The sequence below is a fragment of the Harpia harpyja genome, chromosome 10 (genome assembly GCF_026419915.1).
Source record: "Harpia harpyja isolate bHarHar1 chromosome 10, bHarHar1 primary haplotype, whole genome shotgun sequence".
NCBI classification, from domain to species: Eukaryota; Metazoa; Chordata; class Aves; order Accipitriformes; family Accipitridae; genus Harpia; species Harpia harpyja.
The window spans coordinates 8,630,516-8,652,423 of NC_068949.1; the positions used below are offsets into that span (position 1 = coordinate 8,630,516).

Below are 21,908 nucleotides of genomic sequence, written 5' to 3' on the forward strand. Positions count from 1 at the left end.
TAAGAATCCCAGGCTTGCGATGCTGCCTTTGGCTGTAACCAAAAAAAGGTACAGTAACTCTGAAGCAGAAGGACACAGGCTTTAGCATCGTCCTCACAGAGGGGCACTGGGAGTGGGACTGTGGTCCAACAGCCACAGCAAGGATGCCCAGCTACAAAGCAGGCATGAGAGCAGCACAAGGCGACCACTTCCAGAGAAGCAGTCTTCTCACAAAAAAGCCAACATGACCCCAAGCTTGGAAAGTTGCAGCCTCAGGGCAAAGTGTTCACAAAGTCTCAGACTACCTAGTAAAGAACAATCTACAAGAGGCAAGAGGAGATGTGCTGAAGATTCTGAGAAATTTCCCTAATTCCCATGAACTATACAAGAAAAACTCTAGGGATACCTGCAACCTATTCCACCCCATCCAGCCACAAATAAACACAAGTCAGAAAGAACTTAAAAGAATTGTTTTGAAGATTAATAGTGACAATTATGACATCAGAAGAAGGGCACCAAATTCAGATGGAAGGCAAGGAAAAGATGAAAAGCTTTTAAGGACTTTAGGAAACAGCCCTTTTTTGATCAAAGTAACTGTCCTCCAGAGGAGCTGAATGCTTTCAGGAATTTCAGCCCCAAAGGATACTGAAAGGGAAATGTCATATTTCTTGCAAATGGGAGGGTACTTTTCGACAAGCAGCATACTAGTAACCTCGCATTTCACAGCATCACTTGTCTTCAGAGAACGTTAATGGGAATGGATGAAATACGGAAGTAAAAGAAGGATGCAGCAACACAAACGCATACTGCCCAGGTAAAGCTGAGGAACGGCATGCTCACCAGGGAAATAATCCTGCTGAGCAAGTTTTGGAGATCATTCAGTAAGGCAACCTGCCCCTATGAGCAGTTGTAACCTACCAGTGTTACAGCCTAGTAAGCCATAGTTCCAGCATGGGAGATGTCAAGGTTTTCCCAAGGGAGTGCTCTCCTCTTTACAAACAGGACCATTTCAACGAGAAACAAGAGCACTGCTTGTTTCTTGAGGACAGACAGCAACGTGCATTAAGCAGATTGCTATTCTGCCTCCTTCAGCAAGCCAAGAGAGCCATTCCTTTAATAAGACAGGAATACTTAGGATTCATTCTGTTGAGACACAAGTGATGGGAAGCATACGTATTTGCCATCACAGGACAGGCTCTGCAGACAGTGAACAAGGCTCCTTTCTCAGAGACAGGGTGTGTGAAATGTACCTGCAGCTTGTCACTCTCGCATCAGGGAATGTGGAGAATTCCCTTTTAACCATGGCAAATGCAAAGACTATGGGTGAACATGGGATGGGATTATACAAGCATAATGGAAAAGGAGACAAGACACATACTGATTTGCCAGTAGGTAAATCCATGAATGCATACAGCAATGAGGACTTGAAAGCGCAAGGAATCACACGATAGAGAAAAGATGAAGATTACTCAAATTCCACTGAGAAGAATGCAAGACAGCTTCAAAAGCTTTAGGAAGGATTGTATCTTTAATCTTCAAGCCTCTGGGATGGTCACCTTACACAACCTCACGTGGTAGGGCCTGGAAAACCAACCCACCGTTACAAATGATGCCCTGGATCTAGGATTTGTTGCAACAGCTGAAATCCAACTGAAGACACCACTTAGCCACCAGTATCCCATACTTCAACAATGCTGCAAGAGTGCTAACAAGAACTCAGTCACATACGTTTCTCCCAAAATATTTCTAATGTGTGACGTGTGTCAGATCAAACTGTTTGCTGTGTACTGATTTAAGAGCACCTACTACAACATATGCTATAGCTATGGGCAGTTACCAACACCCTTGCTCTCCATAATTTAGAATAAAAAAGTCCTGCCAGTCTGCTGTCCAGGTCCTCGGCAAAAAATCTTTGGTTCACCGGAAGGATCTAAATGGGGGCACTGGAGAGAAGAAACAGGTCTTGAGGCCGAGAACTGTGACAGAACAGATAAGCCAGAAGAGGGCACAGAATTGAGTTACCTTTATCTGCATCATTTGAGCAGAAAAATAAGTTTGCTCACATGCCTAATGTACTTTTATGATTATTTTCTTTTCCTTGCGTTAGTATCTTGTACTTACTCTCCAACTTCCCATGACCCTTATGTCTCATCGTCTTCCCACACCACCTTCAAACTCAGAAATGCTTGCTCCCATTACAAAACTCTGGATCATCTTCCTTTTTTGCCTGAGTACCTTACTTGAAATTCCTAGTGCATCGCACCATCATTTTGTTTTCTCTTTCCTTCCACCATCTTCCCAAATAGTTTCTCCCCTCCTGCTCCGTCTGCAAGTTCCTGCCCCTTACTACTTGCCTGCTTCCACCAGGCAGTCGAGCAAGCAAACAGCAGCAAAAGCAAACCAGAAACTGCAGCCTGCAACAGAAGAACAGAAAGCCGAGCCCCAGGCCAGGAGGCAAAAGTCTGAAGGAAGACACAGACGGCTTGGAAATGGGGCTGCAAGGAGCCAGAAGGACCCTGAGGGTTTAACGTGGAAGAATAGGAAAGGAGGAAGTAGCAGAGGTACTTGCATCAGATTTGGTGGAGAAGGGGGAAAAAAACCACACAGAAAAAAGCAGAACAGTAAATCAGTGTATCACAATGAGACGGAAACAGTGGTCGTTCTGATATGGCACACATGGCTCTCTAGGGAAACAGTTTGCTTCCTCTGTCCCAAATATTTTACAGGACTAGCAATGCAGTTTTGTTCACTTTCTGAAAAGCACCACTACAACTCTTCCACATTTTGTGTTTGATCCACGCTCCGCAGGCTGCATTTAGGAAATATTTACATGAAGGAATACACAGAAAGAGCTAACAAGAGATGGAGAAAATGTGAGTGCCAAGGAGCTGAGTTATTTTGGTATAGGAAAAAGGAACTACTGGAGGGAGCTGAAACAATTTCAGATGCAGTTTAACCCCGACAGACTTAAGAGTGTTACTTAAAAGACATTTAAGTGCATTTTAAAGATGCTGAGACAGTTCTTTGCTTCAAAGTCAAAAGCAGATACAAGCTCTTTGCATATATGCTAACATACCATATATTCACAAGCAGAACATGATTACAAAGATAAGCCCAAGTGTGTGTGAAACCAATGAACAATGAAAGTAACTGGCACTGAAACTCCTGAAAAAACACCTCCCTTTAGTGAGTTTATGGAACAAAAACATACAAACCTTTGAAGTCAGTGAGCAAATAGCAGATCTTTAAGTATTTTTCTTTTAAATCTAAATTCAGCCTATTATCTCCTCTCAGCTAGCAAACAACAACAGCAGCCAGAGCTAAAGGAAAACTTGGTGACAATACTAAGAAATAGCAGCCAATTTCTATGCACTTCGTTGTACATCTGCCTTTACAGCAAGTTTGAAACTTCCTTTATTTTCAATGGACTTCAGTTTATTTACCCTTACGTACACTCTGTGTAGGTCACCCACTGGGTTGTGCAAGATTCACCTATCTTAAATGAAATACCTCTGCCCTCTTAAAACATTTTTAGCTAGCTCTGATACACAAATAGATCTTTGGAAACACACTTTAATTTTACCTGTGTCCCTATGAGACAGATTCACTCTAGAAATGAAAACTCCTGAGTTTCCCCACTACAAAACACTGAGAACAGGCATCCATCTCTTCCAGCTAAAGTAACTATTTAGTTTTGCTTGCTTGTGTCAGTTTTCCCCCTCTATTACAATAATAAAGCTACCAGCTATTTAATCATCTTTAACCCTGGTGTCACTTAAGACAAAAGCTCTCTAAAATACTAGGTGTAATGTTCCTAAACAGATGCTAAAAGCAACATTAAGATTTGGCTTCCCGTGTTTTTGTTTCTCTACAGCGTATGATTTCAGTAGTTGGCGGCATTGACTTCACAAGGTGCTCAACAAATCACAGCATTTCTTTCCTACCATACTGTAACTCATACAAGTACTCTTGCTCAAATCCAAGGCAAGAGACCTTAGGAATACAACAGTCAGTTTTCATCTGCTGGTTTTATGCATATGTATCTGCATTTTTTTTTGGCAGCGATCTGACAGAGCTGGTATATATGGTGCTATTCTGTCCAAATCCTACTCGGATAATATGCCTTTCTGCTCAAGGAATAATATATAACAATTCCTATATATGGTGGTTAATAAATCTGCATGCTACTTTCAGGGGGGTTTTTTTGCCATAGAGATACAATGCTGTTCTATTTATAAAGGTCAAGTAAATTGTATGCAGTCTGTGGAGCCCTAACATCTCTGTCTTATTAAAACAGAATATTTTATTTAGACAGCCCCTTTCAGAGAGAGAGAAAAAAAATTCTCAGAATAATGTCTTTCCCCCTCCAATCTGAGTTAAGGTATGTATGCAATTTTGTGTACACTGAGGAGAACAGGAATACAAGTGTTATTTGTTCTTCACTTGAATTATAACAAATATTACTTTTTAAACACTCTATAACATTTTTACAGGTTGTTTGGGTAAGCCACAGCTATAAATCCTGCTTGGCTGTCAAGCAAGAAGAAAGCCTTGCATTATCTTGTGGGCAAGGAAATAAACTGCCAAAACCAGCAAAGGGGTTAAACAGGGTTTAACATGCTTAATCTGGGTCCCTGGGACAAAATCATTGCCTTCAGCCATACCTCTGCCATCTTCCCGTACTGGAATAATGCCCCAATGATTGATACTTTCACACAAATTATGGAGGAGGTCAGACAAGGATTCAACAACATAGGAAGCTGACAATGCTCACATCTTCCTCAGTTTTGTTAGAACCAGCTAGACATTTTTTAACCTTTATCCAGTGAACAACAATTTAAAAATAAACAGGTTTTATGATCATACTGATGATTATGCCACAGTAAAATGCAGAGAGGCCTGTGCATGATACCACTCAAATTACACAGCTAATAGTACGTATGGAGATGCTAGCACCGCAAAAAGCCCATTCAGGACTCTGAGGAAGGCAGCAAGTGAATGAGCAAACATAGAAATCCCATCTAAACCAAACCCAGTTACAGCATTTACAGTTAAACGCTGTGACTTGCGTTGAAACCACAATACATAAGAAATTCCTCAACTGAACCTGGCTGGGAAACTGAATTCCTGATGACACTTCATCTTTGATATTCTCCTACCACGGCCTCTAAGGTCCAGTGAATGCCTGAGAGCTGAGGGCTGTCCTGTGCCATCGAACCAACATCAAAGAACATGAGTGCAATCAAAAATGCAGCTGAGGAAGGTATCTCCCCTAGTTTCAGTTTTACAGTTGTCATATTTCTCCCCCAAGCAGTTCAGAGAAGTCTGTAAAGGCAAGAGAGGTCAAGGAGAACAAAGAAGTGCCAGGCAGAATTACTACTTGCAGGTGCTCTTAATTTCATTTTTTTGGACAGATATGCCCAGCACAGCCAGCTGGAAGTTAAGCAGCAGAAATCCCAAGTGACCAGCTATACCTTCCAAGAATCAAGCTGGGTTCCACATAGCTTTTAGACCAGAGGAAAAAAAAAAAACAAAACAAACAAACATACAAAATGTTTCTAGTCTGAATTTTAACTATTCAAAACTGTCAGCTCTTCACACTCTTGGCATATCTCTAACAGACATAAATCCAATTTTAAAGATTGTTGTGTGATTTACTCTCAGGTTAATAGGAAAAGAAAACCTTAAATAAATCTGTCATTAACCTATATCTGTATTAAGTTTTGTTATTTAGGTGGAAACTTGGGGAAAGCTTCTCTGCCTCTGAAAATCAATGCCCCTTAAATGAGAGCACCAGAATTTTAAGTGTCCTGTTTTTGTTAAAGACTATGCCTTGTAGTTTGCTCTTTAATTAGGAATGAAACCTAATTTCTAATCACCAAGTGCTCATGCTTACAAAGGAATTATAGTTAACATATTCTCTGGGATATAAAAATTAAGACTTTACAAATGCTGGTTAATCAGCACTGAAAGCCAGATAGATCAAAGCCTGCAATGATGGGGGCAGACCAAAGCTTGTGCTGGACATAATTCTCTCCTCCTCAGGTACAACACTGGGTACCCCAAGCTGCCCAACTTCTTGTAAATTAGGAGGCAAAAACATATGAACAGCACAAGTATGTCTGAAAAGGAAAAAATAAAGGAATAAACTAACTTCATACTGCACTCTGGCGACCCTTGAGGTTGCAAGAAGCACTTTATGTGGGCAGATGAAATCCTCCTTGTCAAACGCAGAAGAGGATTGTTGCATATCTGCAGACTCCCTCTCCAAATCTGTTCTGGCAAGACAACTACGCTATTTGCTTCCTTTAAAAAAGAATTAAATTTATGCAGACATGAATAAAGGGCTAACTGTACAATTAGTACCAACAGTAGTGCCAGGAAAAGAGCCTGCTGCAAGATAAAAATGTGATGTAAAAATACATCATATAAGGGAAGATGCTTGCTTTTTAGCTCATACTTCTTATATGTATCAATAAGGCTTTGGTCACGGAGAAGAGTTTTGGAGTGGGTTAGGGTTTGGGTTTTTTAAAACACTAACTGTTCTGTACCTAAAACAGCCTATGGATGTAGTGCTAACAAAGGGCTGAGGACAGAGAACAAGTCTGGACACAGAGACTGTGTGCCTAAGAGCTTGCCTTTTTTTATTTTAGCTGTGACAGATGTCCTTTCCCTACCACTCAGAATTACTCTTTTTGCAAAGAACAGAAGCCACGAACAGCCAAGACATTTGCAGACAGTATAAAAAGCGGTTTTGAGGGTGTGAGGGGGAGGGTCAAAAGCAGAAATCTGTTTATTGGGCACCTAAATATAGCCCAGTTAACTCAGCAACATTTTTCTCTACTACATGCTATTTTGTCTATATTTAGAGGCTGTAAGGAACCAGCTGTAGCATCACCATTTTATTACAATCTCTGATGGGGAATTTGCTTTTGTTCCCCAGAACAAATCTCTGCCGTTAAGTGACCATGACCACTCACCTGAGTCTTGGGTATAAATATTAAGTTTCCAGCTAAAGCACCAGCAGTAAGGATGAGCTCTTAACCTTAGCCTTACATGAAGGAGCTCTGCTCAGCTATGCCTGGCTGTGAACCAAGCCTCTAATAATCAAAGAGGACTCATCAGGAGGCTGCTATTCAAGATAGGCCACAGGTTGATTAGTTATTTCATTCAACACAACACAGCTGCCACTAAAAGACAGGTTTCAACCAACTGCATTCAGAATGGAGGCTGCTTCTAAGAAAAGCCTTTTCTGATAGTAAACAAAAATAAGTTTCGGCACTTTGAGATTCTTGTTTAAAAAGCATTATAACCCTCCAGAGTGTTTTTGCCTTTTTTTTCTTTTATAATAGGACTGCTTACCTGGACACCTGTAGTATGTGGAGGAAAAGGTTTTCTGTGATGAAAATTACCATACATTAGGATTAGGGCTACACAGAATTATTTTTTTTTCCATAACCACTTAAATCAAACCTTGCCTGCTGAAGTTTAATCATACAGACAAATCTCTGTCAATGCAGCATCTGATTTACCTCTTGAGTGCACAAATAGACAAGTGATTTAACTTCTCAGAATCCCTCCCTGCACAACAGATACTTTTTAAAAAGCATAGGCCATGAGCAACAAAAAAGATAGCTTTTTACTCAAAAGAAGCCCATACTCTACAATTTTTTCTCCAATGCTTTCATGCTAATTTTCTGAGGTAGCTGTCTTTTATTCTCAACATACGTACTACAGGAAACTGCACTTGAGTCTACAAAGCAATCCAGAGAAAATGGTATCAAGGCACTGAATGGCTGTGTCTGAGCAATCTCAAGATTGCCAACACAAATAGATAAAAAACCCAGACTTTTAGGTCTTCCGAAAACGTGCAGAGCACAAGAAAGGTTTAAAACAAGCAGATGATGTTAGTGGAAAGGAGAAAACCTGTACAGCAGCGTAAGAGAGAGGCGTAGCGCTGCTAGTCTGCCAGCGGTGGACCTGAAGCATCAATGGGGGATGTTCAGGCTCCATGCTCAGGACTTGGCAGCCTTCAGTTCTGTCTTGCCTGTCAATTGGTGACCTGAGGGATTTGAATGTCAGGCTGCAGACACTTGTGATTTAGGGTGTGATGGCCCCTCTCACCTCTCACATTTTGTACTGGGAAGTCAAACAGAGAGCCAAGGCAACCCTGAAGGAGCTACAGAACAACCAATATGACATCAGGTTAGCTCTTTTGTGCATCATATTCTTCAACTGAATTGATAAAAATTCCATTAAGAAGCTTGGAAAATGCGTGGAATATTATCTCCCCATGATATATAATTTCTCCAGTATGAACAAAGTCAAAAAATATTTCAACTGCTGACCAACAAAATCAGAATAGGTAATGGAGCTGAAGGCTTCCAACTATGCAAGCGCAATATGTAATTTTTTTTAAACTTCAGGCACTATTCAGGAGCTAGCATCTAAGCCTCAGAAGGCTGCTCCAGCATACATTAGAACTTAAATACCTGTAAAGATCCTACCTTCTTGGTACATTATGCAAGCATCCACATTTTACATAGCCGTCTTGACCGTCCTTAAGACATCTGCTTTACTTCAGTGCCTAAGTCAGGTTGTCCTAACTTACACTTCCAGATCCTATACCATGCAAACAGGGTGCCAGTTCATGAAGCTTTACATCTTGTCTGCTACATATTCATAAATTTTGCATCAATTTAACAACTCTGCCACAATGCTCTGGAAGATTGTTTGGCTGTATTTAAATGGTAGCCGCCTTCAGTACTAGCCCCACAGCCAAAATTTTTGTGGCCACTAAATCCAGTTAGCTTAATCAAATAATGTGGCTCCAATTTATAACATTTGCTCGTCACAGACCGCATCAAGAATCTTTTCTCATGGAAAAAGTTGAAAAACCAAGTGAAAACAGGTTCATTTTGATTAAACCTGCAATTGAAAGAGTCCTGTATAGCTCACAGATGGAACTTCCAGTCAAAACAAGGACAGAGAAAAGAGCCACTGTGCTCCAGAGGTAAAATTTGAGTGACATGGACTCATGTCCCTGGCTCTGCCCAATTTCAGTCAGGTCCCCCATGCGTTCGTCCCCACTAATCTGATGGGGCAGCCTCAGTCTCTATGGAAGCTTTTCCATTTGTACCTGCAAATACTGGGATAATGTCTTAACCCAGGTTTATACATCCTAAGCAATGCTCTAAGTATCAGGCTAGTGGTTTCCTATTTGAGCTCTTTTTGGGTTTCAAATAAAAAAAAAAAAATTAACCTACCTGTTCTGTCTGTGCAAGAGTAATGCCACAAAATCAAAAAGCTGAGATTTGCTTGATGATGTCCCTTCTGGACTTACTTTGCCTACCTAAATAACGGTAACAGTCATCCTTGTACAAAGTCCAAAGGAAAAAAAAAGTTGGAGATTTAAGAGGGAAGTGATAATTTGTTCCTAGTCATGGACAACACATGCTCTTGAAGTACCTGCCACGATGGTTGATGAGAAAATAACAACACTTGCAAAGCAGAAGGTTGAGCAGCTGCTTTCTGCACGACAGGAGCAGAGGTCAGGTCCACCATCATACAGAGCCAAATGTCATTTTCCCCAGTGCCTAATCCCTAACAAACAGCGGTGGCACACATAACATACCTGCATTCACAATTACTGCCTAATGCGCTCTGGTATTCAGGCTTGCCATGCCTGCAGAAAACACTCCTTGGCGGTGCATGCCCTCCTGCAGGCACATTAATAAATCTAGCAAATGAATGGAGGGAAATAAGACAGATAGTTAGCGTTCCCTTGGGACTCCTCTAATGAAAGACTGCTGGGCCGCAATACAATATCCACCCCGCAACAGATCACTGCGCTGCTGCCAAAAAAAGGCCACATGAGCTCTTCCTGCCAAGGCAAGCTGCGACTCTAAGATACCTTCTCAGAGTCAGTTAAAAAGCAGCAAAATAAGAGAGTTGCACCACCTGTGTCCCTTCTCCAAGCAGAAGCATCGTGAAACTTCAATTACCTTCCCGCAGCAACAAGTCTAATTTCAAGTGGCGAGTCAGAGGCTGTGTCTTCCTTTGAGCAATACCCTGAACCAAGGTAACATCAAGTAAAACCAGAGTATCTGCCTGCCTTAATTTCTCCCAACGTACTCATTATCATGGTATCTGAGTACATCTGTGTTTGGGTATACTGCTAATAGAGAAAAGCCATCGCCTCTCCACGCTTCATTTCTCTCCTGTGCCTCGCAGAGCTAGGCTTCTACTGGGAAAACAGAAAGCAATCAAGTATCTGATGAGTAGGAGATGTGTTCTCCCCTTTGTACAATTGCTGTGTTAACAGGATTTAAATGTGTAAAGATGTGTAAGGAAAAAACCTTATATATATATATATATACACACACACACACACTCCAACTAGTTTTTAAATACCTAGCAAGTTTAGGTAAATAGCACCATTCGAGCTCTCAGACACAAGTTATGCATGAAGGTATATACACACACATTTCTAACTAAGATTTAGCCCACTCTTTTGTCTGTACACTCCCCACCAGCTGAGACGCTGCTGTTATTTGGTCCATAGGCAGCACTGTAATAAGGTCAAGTAATAATAAATGCTAAAACGCAGCCTCCTGGAGCTGGAGCAGCACTTCATCAAGCAGCGCACAAAGACATATTGAGTCGCTGCAGGATGACACTCAGCCATCGCACGGCGTGCGCCATGATGTTTTGTCAATACAACTCAAAGCCATTACCACTAAACACCCCAACACCAGATGCTCTCTTGCTTTGTGTCCTTTTTGGAGCCAGTTCTTTAGGGCAGGGGACATGCATTATCTGTCTTTCGGCTGAGCTGAGCAAGGTGCAGGCAGCTGATGTGATAGAATTGCTGTTTGCCCATAACAGGAGGCCCACGGGATGTCACATCTTATCAGTCACAAGTCGACTGTTTTTATACAAACTGGCACACTAGAAAAGCTGGATTGTCAGGAAAATCAAGCCTCCCGTGGTATCTTGTGCTACAGCCACTGGAGGTTCTCTGCGTCCTGATGTATAGAGGAAACAAGGCAGGTTTTTTAGGGAGATGTAAAGTTTGGACCCTATCAGATGGGACAGCTTTGTAGAAGGAAGAGCTTTGGGGTTAAGAGGGAAGAGAAGGGCAAGCATCCATAGGAAGAGAGAAAAATCTTGGGCGGAAGAAGGAGGAGAAGGAACCAGAGACCCAGGGAAGTAAACAAAGGCTCAGAAGATAAGGAAGAAGAGGATGGTGAGGCCTTTCCTGGGAAGAGCAGTCTGCCCTGCCATGGTGGGCAGAAAAGACAGTGGCGTGAAGGCAGAGGGCTCTGGGAACACAATGCCAGAGCACATGCCACAAAGGGGACAGAGAAGACACGCAGAGGACCCCGGCGGGAACCTGGAAGTGGAGATGAAGGGAACGGATGCAATGAATTCAGCCCACAGCAACTGCAAATCGCAATATTCCCTCATTGTACAATCCCACCTTGCAGATTCGTATCCAGCTGCAGGTCACTGCAGAAAACTGGAAAGGAAGTATCATTTCCTTTCCCCTCCACAGCCCCCTCTTCCACAATGCTTGAACGCTCAGTTTTTCCTCCCTCAATTCTTAAAGCAGGAAGAGAGAGCAAAGAAACCCTACTGCCTCCTTTGCCTCTTCCAGCCTCTTCCCCAAGTCCTTGCTGCCGTTCGCTCCACACCTCTCTGCAGCCTCTGGAGCAGGATCCAGCTGCCTAGCCAAAGACAGTGGAAGTGAGCTGCTGTTATTGCAGCTGTGGTCTCGATGACAGCTATGTCGAACAGCCCTGCTGAAGACTGCGTGTCATTTATCAGGTGTCAAAATAATTTCGCTGTTCCATTCATTAAATATGTATATCAAACTACAAAACACAGTAGCTGCCTAAAGACGAGTATGTCCTCTGTGTGATCAAGTTTAGCCACCGTTAAATCTCATGTGTAACCCCTTATAGATTTTCACTAATTTAAGCAATACTGAAACTTCAAGGCAAAGAGGTGGACACTAACTCCACTGCACACATATTTCCAACTCAGAAAGGCAAATGCCAGATCTTCCATTTCACCTAAAGGAATTTCTCAGGTTTTTAAGAATCACGATTTTCAAAGCATCTCTATAGCTACTAAGACAGCTGTTGTTTCCAAAAAGCATAAACCTATAGCTGAATGCCATTATTTGCATCACATTTCCTTTATCTACACCTTTGTTAAGTGCTTGGCTATTGCCTTGATGTGCTGTTGCCTGAGTCATATGGCAATTGATATCTTCTATTCATCAGAAATGTTACCCACCAAGAAAGTTATTTTGCTCATTTAGCCTGTGGACTACAAGAGCACCAATGAATTCCCCTCACCCGGTGGATCTCTGCACACAATTGACATCAAATAGGCAGTTTAAATAGTAACAAGCACTGACAGATCCCAGGGACCCACTTACACTGGGGGCAGGGAGCAATGGCTTTAGATTTTCATCACATCCATGTCACCAGTTATTCACTCCTTTGCTCCTGAATCTGAATAATACTCTGTGGCTGCTAAACTGCAGAAGTCAACAGCACTTCAACATTCCCAGAGCCCAACTGATACCTGAAAACATTCCATATACCCCACCGATATTAAAGCATGATTGTTTTCTATCCTAATAAAATCCATCTCATAGTATATTTGTGTTAATGCAATACTCCCATACATGTGGATAAGTACATATGTGCACATACACAATTGTCATTATATATATTTCTCTTGAACTTGAGATACCACATTTAACAAAAAGTATGCATATATTTACAAGACTCAAGTTTCATTTTCGGTCAGCCTAGACAGCTACATTATGGTTTCTCCTATTTGTTCAGATCACCCACAATCACCACCTCACAGAATACTAAATAAGTGAACAAAATGAGCTGGCCTGGCTGGATAGTTTTTTAATCCACTTCAAGCCCATGTCACAGAGCCAGTCCACAGCTTTCCTGACACAGTTTGTGTGTTTAACAGGAAACACCTCCAATAAATATGCTCACAAACCAAATCAAAAAAGGGAATTCTGGAGAAAGAAACACAGCTCCAGGCAGGAAAAGCATTGCAGTATGATAAGGGGCTTTTTTTCAGTGATATCCTACTTCAAGATTGCTGCTAACAAACAAGCACCAAGTACAGTCCAAATATCCCAATCCTTTGCAATTTTAAGGTCTGGGAGCCCATTTTCTACTTTGAAACCAGGCACCAGTGTTCAACTTTGGCTATACGTGCTCAGGCACTAGTTTCCAAGGAAACCAGTGACTGCATGAGCACTGCAAAATGCAAGTCCTGTACTCGCCGTTTCACAAGTACACTGTAGCTATCTCCATGACACAAACCCTTTCAGTCAGGTGCTTTACCACTGTTTCTAAAAGACCTTAATACCATTTCAGACGTTTAGGATGTCAGTATACACAGTACATATCCAAGCAACATGCGCACTTGCAACCAAACCACTTTCTGCAGATGTTGAGAGAAGAAGAAAGGAATTACTTGCGTTGTTTTAGGCTCCAATGTAGCAAACACTTTTGTTTTTTCCTGTTCTATCAGCCCTTCAAAACAAAGACAAGCTACACAAAACATGAATGTCAGGGACTTCTCTGCCTGCACGTTGATATAGAGAACGAACTGCTTATTGCTTAATGATTGTCTCTCTGTAACTTTACATACCAAGGACTGGTGTTTGTCAAGGATTAAGCCTGCCAGAGACTGGCACTTGGGAGTGATGAGCAAGAAGGAACCATGAGCGATCACAAAACTTAATTAAATGTTTGATGAACTTACGATCTTGTTAAGAAGGCACAAGTAGAGGCCTTGCTTGAATAGACAGGGCCGGAAAAGATAACAACTGCCTTTGTTCTCGTCCTTGTAGATAATTTAGCTTAAACTAGCCATATGGTTCTAAACTACTAATGAAAACTTAGATAATAGGAGCACTAACAAACACTGAGGTATCAAAACATGTAAAGGACCATACTGCGCAGAATCACCTGAGGAGGGTCAAATAGCGGACAAGTGAGGAAGACTATGGAAGACCACCAGAGGACTCCTGAAGACCACCAGAGACCTTCAATGCGCCTGTGTAAAGGACATTTGCATATGCTAATAGTTTCCCAGAAAACTAATGAATATGTATAACATTTCTCGGAAATCTAGTGAATATGTATGTAGAACATGTAACCTGCACAATTAGGCCCAACGGCGTGCACGATAGGTGGAACGATCCCCCGTGCATCCAGCGCTGCCAATAAAGAATACCTACTTAATAGTTAATCAAACTATTGAGTTAGTTTCTTTGAATCAACGTACCCCTTAGAAATGGTGAAACAACAGATGAAAAACACTTATACAAGTATTTATCCTTTAGCCTGCTACAAATGCAAGTATTTTGGCACCATGAAAACCAAAAGAGAAGCAATACCAGCAGCACAGGCAGTAAGGAGTATCATTTATGACAGCAAGTGGCATTTAAACCACCACCATCTCCACTTCAAAAAGCACAGCTCTCCAGGACACCTTACCTTAAGGTAAGGTTCATATTCACTGACTTCTGAAATCTTCGCATCCCACAGCATCCACAGTATCCCAAGCAGGATAACCAAATGAATAGGCACATATCAAGTCACGGTGTCCTTTTTAACTCTCTAAAGGAGCAATTTTTCCCCCTTGACTCCTGTTTTGCACCTGGTGGTCAGTGAGACAGTGTTTAGTAAAGGCATAGAGTCCACTTGCCTTCCCAGTGAGTCTGCAACACAGGTTGCTGTGAGCAGCTTTCTAGTGTAAATTTGGTGCTACTACATACATTTTTGCTCAGTATCAGCGCTCTGATCAGCAGGCGGGGGGGGGGTTGATTCATTTCAGACATGTAAGATGCATGCTGTGTTTAGGAACACAGGCTACTAAAGCTCAGGACTACTTTCACAGAGAGTCTGGAAAGACATGGTCTGGGACCTCGTTTTCTGTTGATGTACTTTACTTTAAAACCATCCACCTACAGCATTCACCCAGTAATACAGGTAAGAGGAAAAAAGTGAATTCTATAGAAAATGAATTTATGGAGATGTATTACAATTAAAGAAAATAGTTTCTATGTTAATGACCGCCTTCATTTAAGTGCTATTAGCTTGCTTAAAACTAATTTACTTGCTGAATAGTTTTGTTTTGCATATAACCACCATAAAGATTTCAATATCGTTTCTGAACAGAACTACTTTGATTTAAAAGATAGTGTACACTAAACCCCTAAAATTAATATCCGAAAGCAGCAGAAATTCAGAGAAGTATGTCTTGCTTATTGCCACTAAGCAGAACTAAAAATTGAAACTGCAGCAATGTTTAATCTTGCTGTCACTCATCAAAGCAAGAATCAGAGAGAAAATGACAAAACAAGTATGTGGCTTTAATAGCTTTGTCCGGTGAATTGTTTTTTACCTTCCTTTGAGTAACACACTTCTGGTCCTTAGAGTTTACATTCAGCATAAACATTACCTGACTAAACAAGTGTACTTCAGAGATGACCCAGAACACTACTTGCCAATGGAGAAAAACCTTTGTCCTCTGCATAATAACTAAATACAACAGTTATTCCTTACCACCACTAGTAACCAAAGCCTCAAAAGGCTGAATTATACAAAGAAAGAGCCAAACTACCAGCAATCTCAGGCTTGCCACTTCACAACACATTAAGCAGGACAGACTCCAAGGCGAGTCATACGTGTGCTTCTTGCGTAAAGGAAAGCCCCATCCACCACCACCATCACTGCTAAGCCAGACCTGTCAAAACAGGGTAAAATAACATTTGACTGACTTGCATTCCTCACTATCCTTGACACGGTGCATGTTAAAACTTCTGTCAGGAAGCGTATCATCCTTCACAATAAAACCTCATCCCTGCGAAGCGCAAGGAGGCTCTGCTCTCAGCCCTTCTGCGCAAACAGAAGTGGAGCAAGTTGGGTGTTTGGGGAGTCAAAAGAGGAGACGGCTCACAAGGCAACTCTGCCAAGCTGCCTTGGCCAGCCGTAGAGATGAGAGAACTTTAGGACTGGGCTGCTGGGTAGGCAACAAGTCCTACATATCTGGATTCAGCAGCACTTGCTACAGGAGCAGGCTGTCCTTCACAGCGTCCAAGAGCTTGTCCACGCAAATCAGCCAGCTGAAGCCAAACACAAAAACCACGATGGGGTTTGAGTGGCACCACACTGCTAGAACGGCAGGAGAAAAGTTGATCTGCCCCCTTGACAGACGCCGAGACAAGTGGAAAGCCAGTCAGCGGAGCCTAAGGGAGATCATTCCCCAAGGCAATGCTCTTGGCCATGTCTCATACTGTTGGGCACGGCATCCTTTCTCACAAACCTCCTACCAGTGCAGAGACACTGCCCCATCACCACTCGACACATATCAGCAAAGTCCTAACCCCCTAAATCCTGCATACCAAAAAACCCCACTGACATTAATGGATGTCAGCGTTTAATAAAGAATTAGCACCTCTTTCCAGGCATGTAAATTACTTTTCAGAACAATGTCAAACTACATTCAGATGGATTCAACATTATATCGCATAGCACATAAAAGCAACCACAGCAGTTAATTACTCTCAAACAAATGATAAATGCATTTAAATTGGTTGCCGGACACATCATACTGAATTACATCTTGATACCGAAAAAAAAATTTAAGGATGCACCACTACATCTATCGCTGCTGACTGCTTTTGATATGGTGTTTTCTGCAGCGTGACACCAAAACCAGAAAGTAACAGGACTTAAGAGGCCACCATCCCTCATCTGATTTCACAGCTCCTGTCCCATATTTCAGGAAGCAATCACTGCAGGAGGGTGTCTCAGTTCCTGATTACAGGTCCCTCAGTCATCTCAACCATCAGTTTCTAGTAGTTAAATTACGTTGCAACCATCCTCCAAATGATTTTAGAAAGAGGAAAGCATGGGGTTTAAGAAAAGAGATTGGGGGTTTTGGTCATTTTGAGTTTTTTAGAACTATAGTTTGAACATTTTAATTAATGATCGGCTGCTGGGTACCGCAGCATACATACCATTTACAAATACCAGCACATAATTTTATGCACTCTAAATATGAAATACTTCATATATTTCTGGAGGTTTTATTACTATTATGAGCACTTAAAAATATGCCTCTAGTCCACAGAAGATGTGCACATTTGCCTTCAAAGAACCAATTTAGCTGTTGAAGGGATTTTGTTAAATCTCTTGTATGTATATTGTACTTTCCCTAAGGCTATACAACCAAGTATTTTTTTTCTTTTTTTTAACCAGAACTTTTAAATACGACTCACAGGCTGCTCCTCCCCGCAAAAACGAATCTCTGGGGTTTTGGCAGATCCCCCAACTTTACATTCAAAGCATTCCTAAGTCTGTTAACTCACAAAAACAAGTTATTTTTCACCTCACTCAACATTTTCTATAAATGACACAGCATTTTGCCATTATCTCAGTTAATGACAGGACTACACCACCTCTGATGAGAGAAGTTCGGGCCGTATACATTTCTTCACACTCACTAGCTCTCCGCTTTGTTTTACACTCTGCTTCTACTTTTTTTTTTCCCCTTCTGGAAAACAAAACATGCTGCTTACACAGTCTTCCAAAAAAGCATACAGCTGTTGCCAATCACCAAACGAAACAGCCTTTTAAAATTGAAGTCCTGGGTATTTTCCCATGGCAAGCACAACATAACGAAAGCGAAGAGATGAGAGTTACAGCTTCCTAGTTAAAAAGGCTATTCTTTGGTCTGCAGCTCTGTAAAATCTTAATTGGACTAACAGTTGGTACGAACTTGGTCTCACAGTATTCTTTTCATGCAGACAGGCTGTTAGCAGCCACGATATATCCTGCAAGAGGTCAAAGGTGTGGAAAAACAAACAGAGCAGCAATTTTAGAAGATGAAGAGAGGATAAGGATTTGTCACGACATTTTTCTACCATGGAAAACCATCCAGCTTTCTCCACAGTCTGTGCCCACTTACTCTAGTCACTTCTTGCAAGTTATTTCCTTTGGGGGGAGAAAGAAAAAGCCACTTATTTTAGAAAACTGGCTTCTAGTTACTTGAATACAAAGACTGATAAAGATGCCAATGCCTGACTTCTCTCACTGGTCTCGTAACTTGGAAGAAAATGCCAGGATGTGTCTCTGCACAGATTTTAGCTATAAAGTCATGTGAACCCACAAAGTCCCATTTCACATTTAAAAAAAGAAAGAAGTTTAGATGCAAAATAAGCCTAAGCCTGCAACAGCAACTAAAACTCCTAACGCTCTGGAACACGTATTTTTTTAAACTATATGCATCTTAAATGGTGGGGTTCGTGTGCAAGGTAAGATCTTGCAGGAAATTTAATGGCATTTTTTCCATATGAGGCAATTAAATTCAATTTCACACTTAAAAGCCATTTGGAGTTTAACCATTTTATAACCCAGAATCTTCTACATGGAATCACAGCAGCTTCCATAGACACTTAACCACAGAGTCAGACCCACAGGTATCAGAAGTCTACCATCGCCCTCATGATCACTCCTCCTCCTTTCTAACAGACTTGCTACTACTACTGATCCTACCAATCTCCGTCCGCCTTAGGTGCTCTACCAGATCAGGAGGAGAGACCCAGCACCACTTAACTGCAAAAAAAACACACTCTACCAAACAACTGAAGGTTTTCAGTGTGTCCTCTTGGTGCTCCTACTTCTGTATAATGCTGGAAAACAGGCTGATACTTTGGTGGCTTGTCAGAACCAAAGGTTGGAAGAGTCACTGAGGTTTGGCATGAATGGGGCAAAAAAGTCAACCCTTCTTTGTGTATTTCGGTAGTTCCTGTTCTGCTTCCAGGTCCTCTCCACCTTAACCTCCGGTACCACCACAAAAGGTTATCTTGAACATCAAAATGTCATCAAGATTGTGTCATGTTTGATTAATCAAGACAAGGACCTCCCCGCAACCACACACAAGCACTATGTAAGCCATGTTTGCAACTGCACATAGAAAAGCATAAGAAAAATCAAAATCTAGGTATTAATGATCCCAAATAAACTAAACCAGTTGTGCTTCCTCACTCAGTCTCCCAGGTACATCCACCACTAACAGAGCAGGCGATCTGGACTGTATTTTAATCATGAGAACTACAGGTAAGCAAAATACACGGCTCATGTTTTCCTTTGTTTAGGTAGCCGTGTCTTCTTTTCCATTGGGATGCTCAAATTAAAAGTGCTTATCAGTGCAGTTACGGATTTAGGCAAGCACCCAAGATGACCGTCTATCACCAGAAGACATCATGTCGCCTCAGTAAGTGTCCATCCTTGGGCATGAGGCTTTGAGGACTTCTCATTACCATAACATGACGGCTCAAACAGAAGAGCGAACGCTTCTTAGAGCAACGTATGCTCCTGAAGCTGAGCACGCGTCTCTTTTCCACCTCTGTGATTAAGGTCTGAAGCTGCAAGTTGACTTAAATATTGTAGATAGTATTAAGAATATTGACCATGGAAGGTCAATATGAAATACTCCCTCAGGCAGGTGGCATGTTACGCCCCACATGAGACTATGGCAAGGCATTTGCACAATGAGCAATTAAAATTCAAGCTGGAAAACATTAATTCAAGGCTTCGTTAGGCTTCCTACATATTTACGGCAGAGGCTCCAGGCTTGTTCTGCTGATACCTGAAGTCCTTCCCTGAGCTCTGGGGGGGCTCGAGTTGCACTTCGGGGGCACCAAGGGGTAAATGCACGTATGGCTCTGACAGAAAAATAAGTATTTTTGGATGCGATACTCTGTCCTACAGCTTAACTGAGGAAATTAATGCCTCCGGGCTGCCTTACCCCACCTTAGACGTTTACCAGCCACACCACAGCTTGCACTGACCCACCCTCCTGCCCGCGCCTCAGCGCTTGCGGGTGAGCAGCCCCCGCCCCCCGCCTGACAGAGCCCGGTCTCCACTTTTGGGGTGGGTTTTGTTTGGTTTGGGGGGGGTCGGGGGGGGTTTGGGGGTTGGGGTTTTTTTTCTTTTGGTCCACCACAGTTTCTCCCCGCCGCCCTTTTGAATCCGGAGCCACGGCCTTTCGCCTTAAAAGGGCAAAATATCTGTGGAGAAAAGGCGGCGGGAAAGGGGGGGGGGGGGGGGGGGGGCGGAGCGGAGCAGAGCGGAGCGGAGCAGAGCAGGCAGGCAGGCAGGCGAGCCGCCGCGCCGCCGCCACACAGCGGCCGGGCCCGGCCGAGGGTCCCGAGGCGACGGCGGAGCCGGCCCAACGGCGGCCGCCCTCCCGGGCAGGCGTCCCCGGCGCGGCGGTTGCCAGGAGACGGCGGGGCCCCGCCATGGCGGCGGGAAGGGCCAGCGGCACCGCCCGGCCTCGGCCCCTGCCCGTAACCTCGCCGGAGGAGAAGATCGAGTCCCGGCGGCGGGCAGGCAGCTCCGGCTCTGACATCCCCAGTCAGGGCAATGGGGAGCACTTGGGCATCGTCCGTCGCAGCTGCCCCACCTCGCTTTGCAGCACCTGCCCCGGCCCGGGGGTAAACCAGCACCCATGTGGGGCTGAAGTCCCGCATGGGGCTCCGGAGGGGCCTCGCTGGAGCAACGCAGCGTCGAGAGGCCGAGGACCCCGTCCGCCATGTGCCCTAACAAGCGACTGGGGGGGGGGGGGGTGACCTGCATCCCAAAGCCCACCCCAAACAAGAGCAACCCCAACTACCAGGATGGCTCGAACGATCCTCCACGACTCCAGCGCTCCCGTTTAAATCGGCGAGGAAGATGTCGGCTGCAAAGGGGAGGCGGATTTGTCCACCGACCGGCAGCGGCGACGGAGAGGTCGAGGCCCGGTTGCCGCCCGCCGAGGGGCACGACCCGGCAGCAGCAGGCAGGGGGAGGCGAGCCCCGGGCCGGCCCCTGCCGCCCTCCACTGTGCTTGCACATGAAGCCAGGCGCTTCGGCAGTGGATCATCTCTTCTTCTCCTCTTTTTTTTTCCCCTTAAGGAGTGCTGAACCAAATGCATTGCGATTTATTGGCCAGGAAAAGATACTAAGGGGAGGGAGTGATCCCGCTCCTGCGAGGTCTCCGTTTTCTCCATTAAATCGCTGTAATTTGCCTAGTCTGCGGCAAGTGTGAAACCCGGGCAGAGCATCTCCCGGGCGTGCTGGGAGCTGAGGTTCCCTGCAACTTTCCCTTCCCGCCGCCCCGCCCGCACACCCTCCACCGGACCAGGACACTGCAACGAGTCTCTGCCACTGCCCTGCCACCCCCCCGCCCAAAACACCAGCACCCGCCGGGCAAGGGCGGCCGGGCAGGGTGGCGAGAAGGCTGCTGGAGCCCCGGGCACTGCACCCCGCCGGGCTCCAAGTTTCCCTGCCCGCCCGGCTGTGAATCGCTCCCTGCAGGACGCCGCTCCTCCCCGGAGCGGAGAGACCCCCCGAGTTTCTCCCGTCCCCTCCCGCAGAGGTAAAACCCCCGAGACAGCGATGCGCTCCGATTCAACCCGCCGGCAGCAGAGACTCCCCCGGCGGCAGCCCGCCCCTGCCCGAGCTCGCCGCCGTGCCTCCCCCGGCAGGATGGGGGGGGGGGGGGGGGGCGGGTACTGGGTGCGAAAGGAGCCGCGCTCCCCCCCCCCCGCCCGCCCACCTCGGGGCTCACTCCTCACCCCCCACCCCCCCCAAGCCCCCAAGCCCGGAGCTCGCAACTTTCCCACCCCGCGGACCGCGGGGCCACCCGGGAGGGTGCGGGGGCGGGCGGCACCCGGGGCGGCCGCGCTTCGGGGCTCGGCTCCGCTCCGCGCCCCCCCCCCCCGGTCCCTCCCCGGCGGGCGGCAGCAGCGAGGACGGGGGATGGAGGGGAAGAGGCGTCCGGCGGCTGCCCCGCAGGCAGCGAGGGGAGAAGGCGGCGAGGGGGAT

At 44.5% G+C, this 21,908-nt stretch overlaps 1 protein-coding gene across 2 annotated transcripts in view; it reads right to left on the minus strand.

Moving 5' to 3' along the window:
• PRKG1 (protein kinase cGMP-dependent 1) overlaps nucleotides 1-21,908 on the minus strand; it is a 534,317-nt gene that overhangs the window by 477,361 nt on the left and 35,048 nt on the right. The gene's annotated exons all lie outside the window — the stretch shown is intronic.